The sequence below is a fragment of the Prionailurus bengalensis genome, chromosome A1 (assembly GCF_016509475.1).
Source record: "Prionailurus bengalensis isolate Pbe53 chromosome A1, Fcat_Pben_1.1_paternal_pri, whole genome shotgun sequence".
NCBI lineage: Eukaryota > Metazoa > Chordata > Mammalia > Carnivora > Felidae > Prionailurus > Prionailurus bengalensis.
The window spans coordinates 197,268,398-197,286,688 of record NC_057343.1 but is presented as its reverse complement, the minus strand read 5'-3'; the positions used below and the strand labels follow the sequence as shown (position 1 = coordinate 197,286,688).

Below are 18,291 nucleotides of genomic sequence, written 5' to 3'. Positions count from 1 at the left end.
GCTCGGGGACCGCGAGCGGCGGCTGGAGGTGAGTGAGGGGCGCTGGCGGGGCGGGGGTGCAGGTGCCGAGCGGGCCTCGCCCCTTCCCACCTGTGCTGTTCCCTGTGCCGCCCAGGTGGAGGTGGCACATTTGGGCTCCGGTCCCCCGCGCACAGGGTGACCTTGGCTGAGTCGCTGCTACACTCCGGACCTCAGTTTCCCCATCTGTACCGTGGGGCGGGGTGGGAGGGGGCGCTGGAGAAATCCCGAAGCTCTCGAGCAGCCCCGGAGCGGGAGGACGCCCCGACGCGGTGAAGCTACTTACCGGGGCTGCGCTGGGGCTCCGGCCCTCGAGCCCCAACCCGCAAGCACATCGGGGGCCGGGGCAGCGCGGGCCGACGGGTGGGCACCAGACCGACGGGTCTGCGCCCCCTAGCCGGCTCTGGGAGAGGCGGGCTGGGTTTGGGCCGGGTTGACCAACATGGGCGCCCGTGGGGTAGCAGAACGGCGTGTGCTGGCTTCGCGTCCCACTTCCCGCGGGCGGGGCGGCGGCGCAGTGCTCTGGCCGAGAGGGCGAGGCTTGCGGGGACGCGGGACCTTCCCGCCGCGGGGACCACCGGCAGGACCCCCTGGGGAAATCGAGGCCCTTCCTGAGCGCCTGGGGGCAGAGGAGGAACTGTCCTAAGGGCTCTACAGCAGATTCTCACAACACCCCGACCATTCCCCAGTTTGCCAAGGTGAGAGACCATGGAGGTGAAGTGAGTGGAGGGCGGGGTTCCTTCCTAACCACTGCCCTGTGGATCAGGGGCTCCAACCGGGCCCTGACAAGACCTCTTTGAGGACTCTGGGGGGGGGGGGGGGAGGGAAGGGTCTCCCTTGCTCCCTACCCCCACCCCAGTTTACGGGCTTACCCTAGATTGGGACAAGGGCCCCCTGTGTTCCATGTCTGGGTTGTCTACAAGGGACAAGAGTGAGCAGGAGAGCACCAGACCACCCCACCCCCCACCCTACCCTGACTGACAAGTGGCACTGGAATAAACCAACTTGCTGTGTGATCTGGAGGCGAGTCCCTGTCCTCTCTGCGGTGAGAGGGTGGGCAGAGTGACCCCTGAGGGGACAGCTGCATTAGAGACAGCGGTGACCCTGCTGGGTGGAGGGGCAGTCGGAGGGTGCCTCACCCCTGTCATGTTGCAGGGTGTAGGGTGAGGCTAGACACTGATCAGAGGGACTAGGGTATGCTGGGGTCAGGGACTGGAAGTCGTGCTGGTGCCCACCAGCCTGTCACCAACCCCAGGTCTGCCCCCATCCTGTGCTGGGGGACGGAGCCACAAACCAACCACCATATTACCTCAAGCAGTGGGATGGGACTTCTCAAGGGAGTTCAAAAATGCCTTTTGGAGTGGGGTCCCCTGCCTCTGTCTCTATATGAGATCTTGGTTTGGTTCTTCCTCCTCTCTGGTCCTCAGTTTCCCCATCTGTACAAGGGGAACGGACTAGAATCACTCTATTTTGATATTCAGAGAACTTCCAAAAGGCAAGTGTTTTGCTGCTGTGCTACCCTGGCTCCCACTGTTTTCAGGGTGGCCTGCAGTGGCTAGCCGCCCCCCTCTGCCTCCCCAAATTAAGCTGGCACCTAAATTAAGCTGTGATTGGAATCAGCTTTAATGGTTAAAATAAGGCCTTTAACCCCTTCCCTCTCTTGTTAGCTATTGCCCTTCCCCTAAGGTGAACAAAAGAAAAAATCCTGTGGCATTCAGGTGCCTGCGGCTCAACTGAGCCCTAGCCTCTTGGGTCAGCACTTGATCTAATCTCCCCAGTCTAGAGTTGGAGGGACTGAGGCTGCAGAGGGGACGAGATCTGCCCAGACTAGTTCTGTGAGTAGAAGGCAGCAGAGCCCCCTTTTCTTGGGACAGAGCAGCTCCTTGATAGGGGAGGGGCGAGGGGCAGAGGAGCATCTGGAAAAATGGGAGGAGTGCAGGAGGAAACTTTGCTATATGTCCTGTCACCCCGTGCCTTGTGTCCGTGGTTGACACTTGTCACCCTGAGCCTACTTTCAGCTCTGGGAGGTGGACTGGGCCTGGGTCAGCACACTCCCTCCACCTGCCAGCGCTGCCATCCCAGGGAGCTGTATACACCTGCAGGCCCAGGGGCCTGGCCTGGGAGGCACCTTTTCCTTCAGGGCAGCTCCCAGGCTTCCAGACATGAGCTCATCAGAGCTGTTGATGCCAGGAAGGGAGGGACCAAGGGGGGAAGCAGGCAGGGCTGCCTAGCTGGGGGAACTGCAGGCCCCCAGGGAAGTGGACGGGTGGAGGATTTGCAGGCTCTGGCCCCCATTGTCATGTGGAGGCAGTGACAAGATAGGCCAGCAGAGGGTCAACTGGGGTGGGGGTGGGGATGGCCAAGTGCCCTGGACCGCAGTGCAGGGACCTGGGTGTTCGCTGATCTCTGCTGCTCGCTTGCTGGCTGTGTGACCTTGCGTGAATCCCTTGCTCTTTATGGAGACCTCAGTGTCCCTGGATAGCAACGAGATGGGGTGGGTTCTTAGGCACCAGGGTTACAATAGTGAACAAGGCAGGTCCCTGCCCTCAAGGAGCTTGCATTTTAACTGGGGAGATAGACAAGAAAAAGAACAGCAAAGAAATAAATAAGGTATTTTCAGGTAGATAAAAGTGGTGTGTGTATACATATATATATATATATATATATATATATATATAATTTTTATTTATTTATTTTAACCCATCCTGCTAAGATAGAGAACAGTTGGAGGGGCTACTTTGTGTTGGTGGCTAGGGAAGGCCTCCCTCACTCCATTGGAGTAGAGACCTGAGTATTATTTGAAGGAGTGGTCATGGCTGGCTTCATGGAAGAGGTACCTCCAAAACTTGGGTCTAGAGATATGGGAGGGATTTGGTTGGAAGGAAGGGTATTTCAAAGGACAGTAAATGGTTTACATGAGGAGCTGGGGTGGAGGTGGGGTAGCCATTGGCTCTAAGTTATGAAAATGCCTTCATCCCTCACGCTTCAGGCTGCAGACCCAAAGGAGCCACAGGCCTGTGCTCTGGTCAGAGGAGTGGCTGGGCTCTGCTGAGTTAGGCCTGTGTATGTGTGAGCTCATAGTCCTTTGTGAACTGTCCCTAGATACTGGGGCTCAATCGCTACCCAGTGTGGCCAGAGGGGGGAATCAATGTGGGGACGGCCTCCAGGCCCTGTAATTCCAGAGGCTTACAAAAGCCCTCTCTCTCCAGAATGAAATCTTTACCAACTGGCCACTGCCTGAAATTCCTGCCTCCTAGCTTCATCTTTTCCACTTGGTGAGGCAGTGTCTTATAGGACTGTGACTCCCCTCCCCTGCCCTCCCCTGTTCAGCTTCCCAGGGCTGCGGCAGGTGAAACAAAGTTCAGTCTACTCCTATGTGACCTGCTTCCTGCATGGCTGATACACGGATACGGTGGCTAGACCCCTGGGTTCTCCTCCCGACTGGCTGGGAGGTCTTAACCCTATTATATAACCTCTCTGGGCTTTTGTTTCCACATCGGTAAATAGAAAAAATAATAAGCCCTGTCTTTATTGTTTTGAAATTAAATGATGGTAAATGCTTTAAAAAAAAGATAAGTATTACTTATTAAATAGTATGATCATGTTTTGATCTCTGTTAAACTAGCAAGCCTTTGAGGAGACAGACTCTAGCTCAAGACTCACATCTCAGTATAAATTTTTGATGTTTGGCCAGGAACAGGTTTTGATGGCGGGAGGACGGGCACAGCACAGTGGAAAAGGGCCTGGACCGCACTTCAGGAACAAATACTTGAACCTCCAGTCTTAGCTGACTGGCTGGTGGTCTTGGACAAATCACTTGTTTCCTCTGGGGCTCAGGCTTGGGTTCTGAGCTGCTATGAAATGGGGTAGGAAGGATGCGAGGGGATCATGGGGGTGAAAGAGCTCAGCAGACACCGAAAACATGGGGCCAACAGGAGGGACTAGGAAGGGGCAGGCTGGATGAGCCTCACAGACAGGAGAGTAAGCTGACTTGAGACTCTTATGCCTAATCTTCTGGAATAAAATCTCTTGGAGACTAAGAATGTTCGACAGATAAAAACCAAAGTTCTTGAAAACTGGTTGCTATTTATGGTTACTTACTATGTGCCAAGGACATTCTAAGTTCCTTACATGTCAACAACTCCTTGAAGTAAATACTATTATTATCAACATTTTACAGATGGGAAACTAAGGCACAGAGAGGTTAAGTGGGCTTCCCAAGGTCACACAGCTGGTGAGTGGCCAGATTCAAACCCAGGCAGTTTGGCTCCAAATCCTGGGAACTTAACTTCTGCATAACACAATCTTTCCTGTTTTAGATGGAGCGCCAGAGGCTCAGAGAGGCCAGGCCACCTGCTTAAGAACACACAGCATTCCTCTTTGATCTTCTTCATCTCTGTCCCTCAGGTTTTGGAAGGAGGAACCTGAGGTCTAGGGTCTGGGGTTCTGAGGTTGGCCCTTAAGCCAGCTGAGCCTCTGTTCTCCCCACCTGCCCTCCTCCCCTGGGAGTAGGTCAGGGAGGATCAAGTGTACCCTGGGAGGGCTGTGGGCACGGAGGCTCTGCCAGAACCTGACGAATGGGCATCATCAGTGTCATGGAGCTCGAGTGAATCCCAAGAGCTTGCGTTGTAGTGAACTCCTGTGGAGTCTGGCATGCGTCCCATCACTATACAGATGGGGGAAACTGAGGTCAGACAATCCAAGGACCAGCCAGAGGTCACACGAGTAGGAGGTACTCTTCCTCCCGAGCCCTCCTGTCCTGCCTTCTGGGATGCTTAGTACTTGTGGGCTCCAAGAGGAGATGGGACTTGGGGACCTTCCCACTGATCCCCAAGGTGGCTCAGCCAGGACACGATTCCTGATATGGGGCCCTTTGGGAGGGCACATGGAGTTGGGGGATGGGGAGGGTGCCGATTAAAAAATAGACTGTCACGCGCATGGGGAACAAGCATGCCACCACCCAGCCTGTGCCAGTTGGCTCCCCCATGCCCAGCTGCCAGGCCCCACTCAGGGCTCCCACTGGGGGCTCCGCCCACCCCACCCTGGCTCTGGGCCTGAGGCTGAATGCTCTCCCTCCTCCACCCCTGCCCAGCCTCCAGGCAGATGGTGCTCTCACTGAGCCTGGGTGGGCTTGAAGCTTAGCTGTTGGCTTTAAGCTGTGCCTGTGGGGTCTGGTGTCACCACACACTGACTGTGTGGCCTTGAGTGGGGCTCTTTCCCTCTCTGGGCCTCAAACACAGACAGAGTAATGCTACCAATTAAAGCTCTTTATAGCTTCCAAAGCCTTTGCCAGATGCCATCGCCCATTTAGACCCAAAAAGAGCGCTAGAGAGAGACCCACCGGCCTCGGAGAGTGATATGACCTGTGAGGCCCCCTCAGCTGGAGAGTGGCAGAGCACAGGACTAGAGGCAGATGATCTTGCCAACCCCAGTCCTGTACAACTTCTTCAGGGTGAGCAGGGCCAGAAACCACGGAGGTGGGAGGCTTTGCAGTAGTGACGTGAGCAGTGTTTTCATCCATTTATTCCCTCATCCCGTCAACAAATGTTTATTGAGCCCCAGCCGTGGCCTACACACAGAGGCAGGGACTGAGCGGAGCAATGACAGCCAAGGTCCCTGCCCTCAGGGCTGCTAACCACCATCAGTCAGGGCAGACTGACGCTTCAAAGATACAATGGAATTACAGATGTAATGAGAGTTTGGAGGACAGGCAGAGGAATGCAGCCTCCCAAGGCGGGCAGCCCTCTCCCTGAGACCCGTAAACAGACCTGAAGGATAAGTGTGGCCAGAAAGGGACAACAGAGAGGGTAAGGACGAAAGGGCTCTAGGCAGAAGCAGCAGCCACTGCCAAAGCCCTGGGGTGAGGAAGTGCGTGGGCCCTGTCTGAGCACTTGAAGGAGGGCCAGCTCGCCGCCCGGAGTGCATGGCGGGGAGGCAATGGGGGGGAGAGGAGGAGCGCTGCTGAGGCGTGTGGGTGCAGGGGCAGCGGGGCTGGTCATGCAGGGCCTGGAGCCTGCCAAGGGGTCCGAGGCCCATCCTGGGAAGGAGGAGCGGTTCCCAGTGCTGGTCTGGGAGGCTGGTCTTGCCTTCTGGCTCCTTTCCCATGGGTCTGCACCCTGGCAGAGCCACCCTGGGGGCCTTCAGCACTCCGCCAGCTGCTTTACCCAACAACTGAACGCACAGTGCTCATCAGGCCAGCTCATCCTCTCAGTTTAATGGCTGCCTGATGCATCGTGCCTTCCACGAGGTTCTGTTGGCCCATCAGGGCCCAGATGCAGGTTGCTGAGGGCAGGGTCTTAGCTACTCGCTCTAGCTGAGTGCCTCTGTTCAGGATAATTCTTGTTTCCTTTTACTCCTGTGGGAGCCCGCGGACCCAAGGAGGTCTGGCTCGTGGCTGAATGGAGGCCTGCCCCTGGACTGCCTGTCACTGCTGTCTGTCCCCTGCCCCACACCAAGCATCACCTTCCAACCCCAAAGCCCCTCAGGGCCAAACCCTAGGAGTCAGGTGGCCTGTGTTCTGAGCCCAGCTCTGCTGTATGCTCTTGGGCACATCCCTGCTGCTCTCTGGGCCTCAGCTTCTCCGTCTGTATCATAGGGAAATACTCTAGTTTTCTGTGCTCGAGGTACAGCCCATGGATGCAATATCAGCACCACTCGGAGCTTCTTAGAAATGCAGACTCTCAGGCCTCACTCTAGACCTCCTGAATCTGAATCTGCATTTGAACCACATCCCTGAGCAATTATATTAAATGTATATTAAAGTTTGAGAGGCACTGTTCTAGGTCAGTCACTTTTAAACTTAAAAAATTTTTTTTAATTAGGGGCGCTCGGGTGGCTCAGTCAGTTAAGTGTCCGACTTTGGCTCAGGTCGTGATCTCATGCATGGTCCGTGAGTTCAAGCCCCGTGTTGGGCTCGGTGCTGACAGCTCAGGGCCTGGAGCCTGCTTCAGATTCTGTGTCTCCCTCTCTTTCTGACCCTCCCCTGCTCGTGCTCTGTCTCTCTCTCTCTCTGTCTCAAAAATAGATAAAAGTTAAAAAATTTTAAACATTTTTTTTAAATTAAAAGTTATAGAATCTTCTTTTCTCTCTGAAGTTTTACATAGGAAACCACCCATAAGAGAGGAACCACCCACTCTATATTTATTCACATGAATAGGGAGGGGAAGAGTGTGGAGGGGTGGTTGAGGCCTGGGCGTATTAGGATGGGCATCAGAAGGGAGGAGGAAAAGAGACCAGGAAGAGGGTGGGGGTGGTGCTTGTTCCTTGTCCCTGGAGAGCCCCTGACCAGGTGCCTCTAAGAGCCTTTTCCACTCTTACCTCCAGGGTCCTTTGTCTTATGAATTTGGGAAGGTGGGCTTGGAAGGAGGGCACTTGACCATCCACAGCCTAGTGACGTCTTTCCCTTCTCGTCCCCATCTTGGTGTCCTGTTCTCTTCCCTGTGGAATTCCTGAAAGGGTAGCTGCTGCTATTCTTAGCATGACAGGGTAGTGAGGAGAGAACATGCTAGTGCATTATTTATGCCTCTGAGTCAACAGGATTACATTCAGGGCTCCAAGAACACCGCCCTCCCCGGATGCTGCTTGTTGTCACTGCCTTGGCAGAAGGGGGGGCACTTCCCACGACCCATAACCCATCCCTTCTGTCTCTGACCATTCCTGCTCAGTGCCTTCAGCCTCCAGGCTGGGAGATGAGTCAGGAAATAGAATGGTAAGCTGGGACGAGGACTGAGTTGCTTTGGAGATATCATCTCTACATTCATTCAGCACGTATTTACTGAGCACGTATTACACGCAGTAGCCGCGGGCACCCTGGCGAATGAGGCAGAGTCTCTGCCTCCAGCAACTCACACTTTAGCCTATGAGTTAATGGTGCTGTGTCATCACAGGAGCCTCTGTGCCAGGCCTGAAACCGGGTGCTTAGCACATAGGAGACCTAGCCCTCACAGTCACCCTGCAGGGTAGGAATTAGGAGACCCCTTTACAAAGGAGGAGACTGGGCACAGCATTTATAAGACTTGCTCAAAGTAGTGATCTGCTCAACTGGGGTTTGAACTCAGGCTGACGGGAAGAGAAGGACCACACCAGGTCAAATGGTAGCATGTAACGTTACGGCTTTGGAAAGCCACTGCCCTGACCAGTGAGAGGAACACTATGGCTAGTTAAGGAACTCAACTATCTGAGGCTGTCCTGTTCTCAGTGAACCCTGAGAAGTCATGTGTGTCCAGAGTTTTCGTAAACCTGCAGTGGAAGGACAGGTGCATTGTGGGCCGGACATCAGAACCATCGGGGATGAGGGATAAGGCCCCAGGGTGGCACATCTCGTGAGACTGAGCCAAGGTCTGTGAATGGGAACTGAAGACCTGCATTCTGGGAGATCCTGGCCAGGCCCCTTGGTCTCTCTCTGCCTCAGGTGCCTAATCTATAAAATAGTGTAACAATTCCTGCTCTGCCTCTGTCTCTGATGGATGCGAAGGTGCTGGTAGAACTTTAAAAGGGTGCGTGTCCAAGGGATGGCGTATAATTCCGTAAATAAATATATTTTCTTAAGTGCATTTTTTGTTGACATTATGGGGTCTTGCTAGGTACCCAACTGTGCTCCAAGCATTTCCCCATATGTCAATTCACTTCCACAAACATGTTTATAAAATCACAGGCCCAGTGGGTCCCCAACGTGGCTTGCTTCAGAACCCCTCAGGGGGACTGTTAATGTGGATAATCTGTGGTCTGGGTCTGGGGTGGAGCCCAGGAATGTGCATTTGGGAGACACCTCCCGAGGGATCCTATACCACTTACAGGATTCTGATCTGGGCCAGAGAGGAGATGTGCTCGAGGCCTCATGATGGGTTGGAGACCAGACTGAAACTGAAAGCCAGACCTCCGGCTCCCAGTCTGGCCCTTTCTTGCTACTCTTCAGCTGCCCCTCCCCGCCGCCCCAAGCAACCTCAAAGGATGAAGCCAGGGACCAGGATTGTGACAGGCGATGGTGCTGGAAGCAGCTGGTGGCATTTACAGTGCTCCCCGAGGCATTTTACGTGGCTTGTCCATTTAATTGCAGTATGGGGAGAAAGGGGGACATTCTTCGGAGTGACAAAATCCACTGGCACATTTGAGTATCAGGTGGTAGATTTTAATGTACCCCTAGAAAGAGGAAACCATGGCCGAGTTGCAGAGAGCCTGGAGAAGAGAATGTGACCCACCAGCAGTGCACTTCACATTCTACAGCAGCACGTGCCCTCTGGGCAGGGGTTGTCTGAGAGCTCAGTCACCTGGAGACCGGGCGGGCTGGTGGGAGAGGGATGCATGGGCCCTCCCACGAGGCGTATGCCTGCTGCGTGTGGATCCGTGCCAGCCTGCCACCTGAGGACCTGTGCCTCTCACCCGCATGACTGCAAGTGCTTGCAGGTCACGGGCAGGTTCTGCCCGCCCTGTGTGTGGGTGTGCAGGCGAGCCTGCGCACACTTTGCCCCCTGTAGTGCAGGTGTGAAGCAAGCAGAAGGAGGTACGGCTGCAGTCTAGGCTCTGGCCAGCATGAAGAAGCTATTGAGAATGCGTGTGTTGCAGGGTGTGCGTGCACGTGTGTGCACAAATGGCTGCAATGCAGGGGGATCCCTAAGACCCTGAAGGGCGGCGGTAGAAGGGCCATTAGAGAGCTTGGTTTCTCCATCCGTGCCCCACCTCCCCATTAGGTGCACCGTCGTCGTCAAGCCTGCCAGGTGCGAGCGAGCCTGCCTCGGGACCTTAACACCAGCTGTTGCCTCTGTCTGCTCTCTCTTCCTAGACAGGCACGTGCCTCACTCCCTCACCTTCTTCTCTTCTTTACTCAGGTGTGACTTCTCAGTGACTTCCATCACTCTATTTACCTTTGCAGACCACTCCCCACCCCATGCAGTTGGCTGATGTCTTATCCCTGCTTTATTTCTTTCCATAACATTTACCTTCTGACTTACTCGTATAGTTACTCATGTATTTATTATCTTGCTCCCCTACCAGAATGCAAACAGGGATCTCTGTTACTCTTCCTGGCTGTGAACAGTGCCTGGCCCTTAGTTGGCGTGCAGTAAATATCTGTTGAATGAATGAGTCCATGCACCACCTATACTTATTTCCTTTAAATTCTCTAGCTTTCATTACTGAAATATCTACTTTTACCTCTCCCTAAGCAGTAATACACCTTTCACAGGGCTGACGTGTTCATTATACCCCTCTGCCAATACACATGTGAAATTTACATAACTCTTAAGATTTCATATTATCAGGGTACCGTTTAGATCCTTTTGCTGCCACTGGAGGTATAGGGGCACCGTTCTCTAGGAATCACTGTTCCAGTCCAGTCCCTTCTTGGAACACACAGACAAACTGAAGCCCAAAGAAGGTCAGGAACTAGTCCAGCATCTCACCCAAATTGTGACAGGACAGATACCAAACCTCCTGGCCTCCAGTCTTCTGGACTAGACTTGCCTCTAAACTGCCTTTGTAGTTTGAGGGACGAGGGGAGGGCAGCGCTGGGTGATCTAGCCTCTCCTCTGGCAGCAGAATCCTCCTGCTGGAGGGGAGCCAGACCGGCCTGGTAATTGGTGAATGGCATAGGGGGCATGGCAGGGTCAGCAGCCTCCAGCACACCCAGGGCCACAGTGCCCTCCAGGCTGTGGGGCTGTGCACGGAGAGGTGGGAGCAGCCTTGGCTGCACCTTCCCTTGTAGGACTCTTGGATCTGGGGCCACTCCAGGGCGGCCTGGACACTTACATCTAGCAAGAGGCAAACGTGGGCTTCAAACCTGGTTCTCTCTGCCACAGCACATTAGCTAGAGATTGACGCTGGGGTGCCCTTGCAGACAGGATGCTGGGGGAGGAGGGGGTGTGACGGTGAGGGCAAGTTGGGCTGTGTCTGTCTGACTGCGAGCAGAATAGCAAGACCAGACCCACAGAGGGCTGGAGAAGGGAGGACAAGAGAGAGACAGACAGACAGAGCCTGAGCCCAGCAGAGTCATGCACAGGTGGATTGTGCAAAAGGCTGACGTTAAATCCCCCTCAGGTGTGCACAGTAGTTTCTACTGTAGGAATCACACTGCTGTAGCTCACGTACTCAGCAGCGACTCTGCAAAGCAGATCTCATCATCCCTGTTTTCCTGATGAGGAAGCTGCGACCCAGAGAGGTGAGGTGACTTACTAAAAGTAGCCTGCCAGTGGTACGGGACGCCTTGCCGCACAGGGCGTGGGAGGCGCACAGGCCGCACCTCTGGCTGGACTTGGTAGAGGAGGGCTTTCTGGGAAGGGCAGGCAGGCTGAACGGATGTGGGAGTGAGAGGCAGGAGCCGAGGCCTCACAGCACTCGCTGGCCAAATAACCTTGGCGATTCCCCAAAACCTTTCTGAGCCTGTTTCCTCATCTGTCAAATGGGTTCAACCGCACCCCCAGGCCACAGCTTGCAAAGAGAAAATAAAACAACATACCAACGTAAGGATGATACTAAAACTGAATACCTGGAACGTAAGAAGTGCCCAGTAGACAGCAGCCTGAGTGATAAAAGCCAGGGGAGCCCTGTCCTGACAAGCTTGCCCTCAGCTGTCACCTGCCCTGACCCAGCGATTCCCAGAGCCTTCTTTGGCAGGTGTGAGCGAGCCTGGGACCCGAGAGCGTTGGCACAGCCCAGTGAGCCGCCAGGGGAGGCGGATGAGCACGCCCCTGGGGACCGGCAGCCTCCGGGGGACAGGTAGACAGGAGACCGACAGGCGGCCTCCAGGGGACAGGCAGCGGTCCCCCGAGGCTGGGGAGCTCCGGCTCCTTTCTCTGTTTACCCCGCTCTGTGTCTCCACCACCGAGCCCTGCCGTCATTATCATTCCTCCTGCGTTCCTTCTCCCGGGCTATTTATTTTTCTGTGAGGAAGGAATGTGGGGAATTTACCACAGGGCGCTGGCCTTCACTTTCGCTGCAGCGGCCTCTTCTGTAAGAGGGAAGCGGCCCAGACAGATGGCTGAGGACTCAGAGGCCGAGAAGGGTCCCCGGCCGATTCCGAGGCCCCGGCGGAGGGCGGTTATGTAACCCACCCGGAGGCCCCCCCGCCCCCCCCCCCCCGCCCCGGGCAAGTGGCGCGGTGCCTCCCGTCCCGGGCATGCGCCCTGTAATGTACACAGTTCCGAGGAACTCTCCTGGGACCATCCCTCTTCCTTTCCATCTGGTCTTGACTTGGGGTAGGGGTGGTGGAGGGGCGTGGGGTGGGGGTGGCATTGAGCCTTCCAGCCTCTGCTGGGCTGGCCCCTTGCTTGGAATGCCCCCACAGCTCCATCTTTCAAGATGGAGGGCATATGCCACCTCCTCCGGGAAGCCTTCCTGGATTCCTTCATCCTAATTAATCTCTCTTCTAGGTTCTGTGTTCTCTGCACTTAATGGAATATTGTGCTCTTAGGTCTAACACTGTGATTTGAGGTTTCATCTCCCTCTTTGCCCCCAGAGGTGTGGCTCCCTCCCTCCTTCCTTCTCTCCTTTCTTCTTCCAGGATCCAAGAAGGTCTTCCAGGATCTTCTAGATCTATGATCTAGAGTCTAGATGAATCTGAGATCTAGAGGCTGTCTCCCAGGATGAATGGTGGGGCGAACTGGGAAGGTGATTTGGGCTGTGGGAAGGATCATCCTTCAGTCACTTATTTCCTCAACACTTACTGAACCCCTCCCAAGCGGCGGCCTCTGCTGAGCCTGGGGCCTCCAGACAGGATGGAGGCCTCGCCAGCCCCAGCTTGCTACAGGGCCAAGAGAAAGGGCTGCATCTCGATGCAAGACCCAGCGTGCTAGGCCCTGGGCTGGGTGCTGGAGACCCAGAGATGGCCTAGGCCCACCACACCCCTGGCAGAGGCAATTTAGGGGAAACCATCTCCATCCACCCCCGCCCCCAGCTCACTACCTTTTGTTTCCTGGAGTAAACATTTTCTCTGGAAGGACAGGGTGTGGCAGTCCTTTCCGTACTCCTAAGGCTCCCAGGGCCAGGATGATGGAGGCCAGGCAGGCCTGGCTTACCAGGGCTGGATTGGGAGGTGGGAGCCTGAGTCTGAGCTTGGTTCTCTGTGAACCAGTCCCTTCCAGTTTGCTGTGCACCTGGGGCTGAACCTGACTCTCTCTGGGTCACCATTTCTGAGTCCCTAAAACTCGAATTGTAGATGAGTGTTTAGTCCAGTGGAGCAGGCAGGAGAGAGGTGGCGGCTCCCAGTCCTCGGCAGAGGACCCCACAGCAGAAGTCCAGCAATGAGCAGTGTCCGTCGCCTAAGGGGATAGCTGCCAGCTGAGGCCCATGCCCACTTGAGAGCCCTCTTCTTAGGTTCCCCCCCAACCCAGCCACCAGCCCTGCCTGATCCCAGCCCATTTCCAACAGGGAGATACCAGGAGTTGGGCCGGGCCTGCTTCCTCTGGGCCTGGGTTCCTGAGCTTTCTCAACCTATTGCTTCTTCTGACCCCCTTCTGCTCTGAGGCCCCTGGGCCAGCTTGAGCAGAGGTGGAGCACTGATCTAGGAGTCTGGATGGATTGGTGAGGGCTTCCTGGAGGAAGTGGCAGCAGGGCTGGGCCTGGAACCGTGGGTGGGGGAAATGAGTGTGCTTTGTAGGCAGAGCTCTTCACAAGGAGGGGCCCGGGCTTGGAATCAGACTCCCAGCTCCGACTCAGCTCTGCCTGCCCCTTGCTGGCTGGGAGACGGGGGGTGAGTTCTCTGATTTTGCGGCTCTCATTTTCCTCAACAGAGGTTAGGGAGCCTCCCCTCTGAGTTGCTGTGAAGGTTCAATGAGAAAATATATGCTAAACCCTTAGCTCAGCAGCATCTGGTGCTCCTCACACGTTGGCTATTGTCATCCCCATTGACTTTGTCATTATTCTGCCAGCACTCATGGAAAGTACGGGGAACAAGGGGGGAATACAGAAGTGAGGCAGTTGAGGCCCTGCCCTGCCCCGGAGACTCTTGCAGTCTCAGGAGGTGAGGGGGTGGGGGGAGATGGGGGGGGGGGAATAAACCTAGACTGTGATTGCTGCAAAGCAAGACCTTGGGAGGGAGGAGGCAATGTGACCCACGTGGTAGGCCCTGGACTGGGCGCTGGGCCACCCTGTCTGAATTCTGATTGTGCCACTGCCTAGCTGCGCCTCCTTGAACAGGTCACTTCACCCCTCTGAGCCGGTTTCTTCTCTAACATGGGATGAGGGTTGCTGTAAATGAAGCAAGGACCTGGCGTGTGGTGAGCACGCCCTGAAAGGTAATTCTCACTCCTATGAATAATATGCAAAGTGATGAGGTTATTAAGTGGTGCATATAATACATTGGTGGGTCAGGGGAGGCTTTTTGGAGGAAGGGGTGGCATTCCAGTTGGGTGGGAAGGCTGGGGCGTGTACAAAGGATGTGAGACAGAGAAGGGTTCCTGTAGAGGGGTCGGCACAAACCACAGAGGGGAGGCAGGAACTCACAGGGTGGGCATGAGAAGCACGGGCCATTGGATTTTCTCTGGCCATTGCTGAGGGCACAGATAGCAGGTTAGCAAGCTTTCAGGCAGGCTCTGGTGTCGGGGGCCCTGAATGCCAGGATGAAGACTTGCTGTTTGACCCTCCACATCCTGGGGGGGCAGGAGAGAGAAGTGAGTGAAGCCAGGCAGAGGAAGATGAATCTGGCAGCATGGGGCGGGTAGATTGGCGGAGGAGAGATTGGGGGCGGAGAGGCCATTTAAAAAGCTGTTGCAAAATCGGTTTTCCTGATAAAGAGCTGGGCTGAGTCATCTGTGGAGGAGAGAAGTCACATCCAGCTTCTCCGTTGCCTTCGATGTGGGATTTTCCTCTCTTTGTCAGCGAGGCAATTGGCTGCCTTTCCCGGAGGCTTTGAGAACCGAGGCCGGCTCAGCATCCAGGGGGAAGCTGGGCTGCAGAGAGGACCCAGCTGGAGTGAGTAAGATGAGCACTCGGAGGTGCCTTTGTGGTTTGGGGTGTGTGACTTAGGGCATATGGCATCCCTCTCTGGTCTCAGTTCCCCTCTGGGCATCGAGAGAAGAGGCATGTGAAGACTTCTGCCAGCCTGTCAGTGGCAAGGCTGGAGCTAGGTCTGGGACTCCCATCTCTGTTCTTATGCATCTCCCATGTCCTGGCAGTCCTCCTCACCTTAGTATGAATTATTCTCCTCCCGAGAGGAGGGCTGGCAGTCTGCCACAATTCAGTCAGGTTGCACTCACTGGGACTTCGGCGTGGATGGAGAACTCCCTAGGGAATGGAGGCTGTGTCATTTCCTCCTTTCAGCCCGGAGGATATGGGGCAGGGGCTGGCAAGGCGGTCAGGCCATTACTCAGGCCCAGTTCATCTTCCTGCCCCCAGCTGAGCCAGAGGTTGTGCAGCCAGCCATTGGTTCCTTCCTGACCCCAGCAGGGGGGCAGTTTACCCAGCCTGTTTACCTGTCCCTGTGCCAAGACTCCCGGGCGTCCACAATGGGCTGCCTCCAGCCAGTCTCTATTCCCACCTCTGGCTCCCTGTCCCACTCCACCCTGCTTGGGGCCTGGATACTCCCATTGACGGCAGCCGTGTGAAGAAGCATTTCCTTGAATTCTCTCCCTGTCCTGACCTTCTGCTCTGGCCTCCCTTCCCTTGCCCCACCTCCTTCCTTCAGATCCTGGGTCCAGACAGGCCTGGTGGTCAGCAGACCAGGCAACTACCTATAGAAGTGACAGGGGTGGGAGAAAGGGCTTATCCCTGCCTGAGCACAACTGGAACTTGGGTCTCCTGACTCCCAATACCATGCTGTTTCCACTCCCCTGGACTTTCATCTCCTAGCAGTCATTTCTACCTTAGTAAGAATGAGTTTTCTCAGCTCTTCTCCTGACAGGCAGAAGGGAGAGGATGCATGGGTTGTTCTAGGCAGCTGAGAGGGGAGAGGGCATTGCTGGGGACATCGATCATGAGATGAGGAAACAGGCGGTTCTGCAGACCATTATCCAAGAGCACTGGACCCAAAGTCTGGGGCTGAAAGGCGGAACGGTTAAGAAATGAGACTCTGCAACCAGACTTTGAGTTTTGGTTGGAAAGATCCGAGCCCTGCTACTTGCAAGTTGTATGGCTTTCGACAGGTCTCTCTGAGCTCCAGTTTCATCAGCAAATTGGGGAGCATGTTAGTGCTTACCTCTCGGAGTTTGGGGGGAGAACTGAATAGGGTAATGTGTGTAAAGTGTGCGGCACGACCCCCCCGGGCTATAGTGAGGGCTGCCTGATCGCAGCAGCCACTGTAGCCCTTATTCTGACGGCTGTACTTGGGGCTTCTTGTCCCCCAACCCACTTAGGGAGTTACCCCTGTTGGAGCCAGTTCTCCTGACCCCGGGCAGCTCTTCCTTGTATCTACCCTCACTCCTTCCTCTCCTGAAGGCCTGTCTTCAGAGCTCCCGATCCAACGTCCAGGGTAGGTCTTTCAAGGGCCAGCACCCCAACCTGAGAAGAGGGGGTGTATGGCTGGCACAGGAACAGGCTGCAGCCAGGCAGATGGGGGGCTCAGCGCGATACCTGCCCCCTATGGCCCTTGGCTGCCTCCTGCTTCTCTAGCATCAGGGAGCACCGTCTTGCACCTGGCTGGCCGGGGCTTGGCCGGGGGCAACAATTCCTACGTCTGGGGAATGTTGCATGGACCTGCCTTCCCTGGCGCCCTGCAAGTGGGGGACTCTGGGGTTGGCCCAGCACCCTTCTCTCAGCGTGGTTTGCGCAGGGTGGCAGAAATCATCTGGATTGCTGGCAGGGTCTTGCCCAAGCCTCCTGCCGGATTCCTTTTCCGTGGAGTCACTGCGGGCTGGGGGTGGGGGTACGGGAGCTTCCTTGGAGGCTGGACTCTCTCACCCCTTGGCCTTTTCTGCTGCCCTCCTCTTGTCCCAGAACAGCAGCGCGGGGCGGGGGAGGTTCCAAGCCCAGCCCGGGGGTCAGCAGACCAGGTCCTGGCCCGAGGCCCACACTTCTCGAAGCTTCTCGAGAAGCCTCCCAGGCCAGCTTATCCCCAAGGGCCCTTCGTGCTCTCACATTTGAGCATTTTCTAAACCCATGGCGGCCTTTAGAACCAGTCTGGGGATAGGATGGAAGCAGAGAAGTAAAAAGAAAAACAGGAAAGTGCAGGGACATTGGGAGGTCTGGATTATTCAAACAATGAAGCACTTTCCGTGAGCCTCACACTGTGGGAACCCGTTAGCCAGAAAGCCTGGTGCTGTCTGGAGTCTTGCGGGGGGGGGGGGGGGGGGGTGAACCAGCTCCACTACTTTCTGGCTTTGTGACCTTGGGCAACTCACTTTCCCTCTCTGAGCCCTGGTTTTCTCATCACTAAAAGGCGGATAATAATAGTTCGCGCTTCCATAGCTTTGTTGTGGAAATTAAATAATATGTAGAATCAACATTAGCAATTGTCGTGGAAGAAACATTGTTGGAGCTACACAGGTGTTTATCCTGACCATACCCCAGGGGGATATGATTTGTATCTGTGACTCTGCAGGACAGTCAGGTTGGAAAGAAAAATCTGTGGCAGTAGGGGACAGAACCGTGTCCAGAGGTCGGGAGCTAATGTAAGGAGCACTAATGAGTAGAAGGCACCTCTTTAGGGTAGTGAGCTCCTTGTCGGTTGAGTATGTAAACAGAGACTTGTAACTCAGGGGCATGGTTTTGGGGACACAGGAATTATGTGGGCAGTTGGACCTAGTGACCGCCATCTTTGAGATTCCAGGGTCCCGTGATTTGGGACAATAACCCCTCCTTCTCCATAACTCTGGAATGCCCTGCTGTGTGACCTTGAGAGAGTCACATTCCCTCTCAGGATCCCGATCTGTGGAGTGAGTCTCCTTTGCTAGAAAAAGCTCTGACCCCTCCAGGGAGTAGAGAAGGGTCACCAACGAGCAGTTTCTCCCAGGGAGCATGAGCCCTCTTGCCCTGTCCACTGGGCCTGATGGCAGCGAGCAGTGCTGGCATTCGTGACCTCATCGCAGCCTCCCGGCCCTAACGTCAGTGCTCTTATCACTTCTTCTCAGTCAAGGAAGCGGGCTCCGAGAGGTGTGGTAACTTGCCAAGGTCTCACAAGTAACAAATGGCAGAGCCCGGACTTGGGCCAGGAGTCCTGGTTGCTAAGCAGGGCAGAGGAGACGAACATTGTGTGAGCCACGAAACCTCTCAAGGCCCTGCTGCGTGGCTGACTCGCCCCTACCTACGACCCCCCGCACCCACGGCAGCGGCCTGGCCCAACCTGCAAATCCCTCATCTTTCATGGATGGGGTGATCCAGGCAGGAGAGGAGCCCTACCAGAAGGGGGCA

The 18,291-nt window shown here is 55.4% G+C and overlaps 1 protein-coding gene across 2 annotated transcripts in view; it reads left to right on the top strand.

Annotated features, from left to right (window-relative positions):
- Nucleotides 1–18,291, top strand: part of SYNPO (synaptopodin) — a 55,027-nt gene that overhangs the window by 24,282 nt on the left and 12,454 nt on the right. Inside the window, exon 1 of one of the 2 annotated variants that reach the window (XM_043597827.1) lies at nt 14,740–14,919. The exons of the other annotated variant lie outside the window; for it this stretch is intronic. The gene's annotated coding sequence lies outside the window, so the exon portion shown is untranslated. Of the gene's footprint in view, nt 1–14,739; nt 14,920–18,291 lie in introns of those variants that run through there. 2 annotated transcript variants of the gene reach the window in all.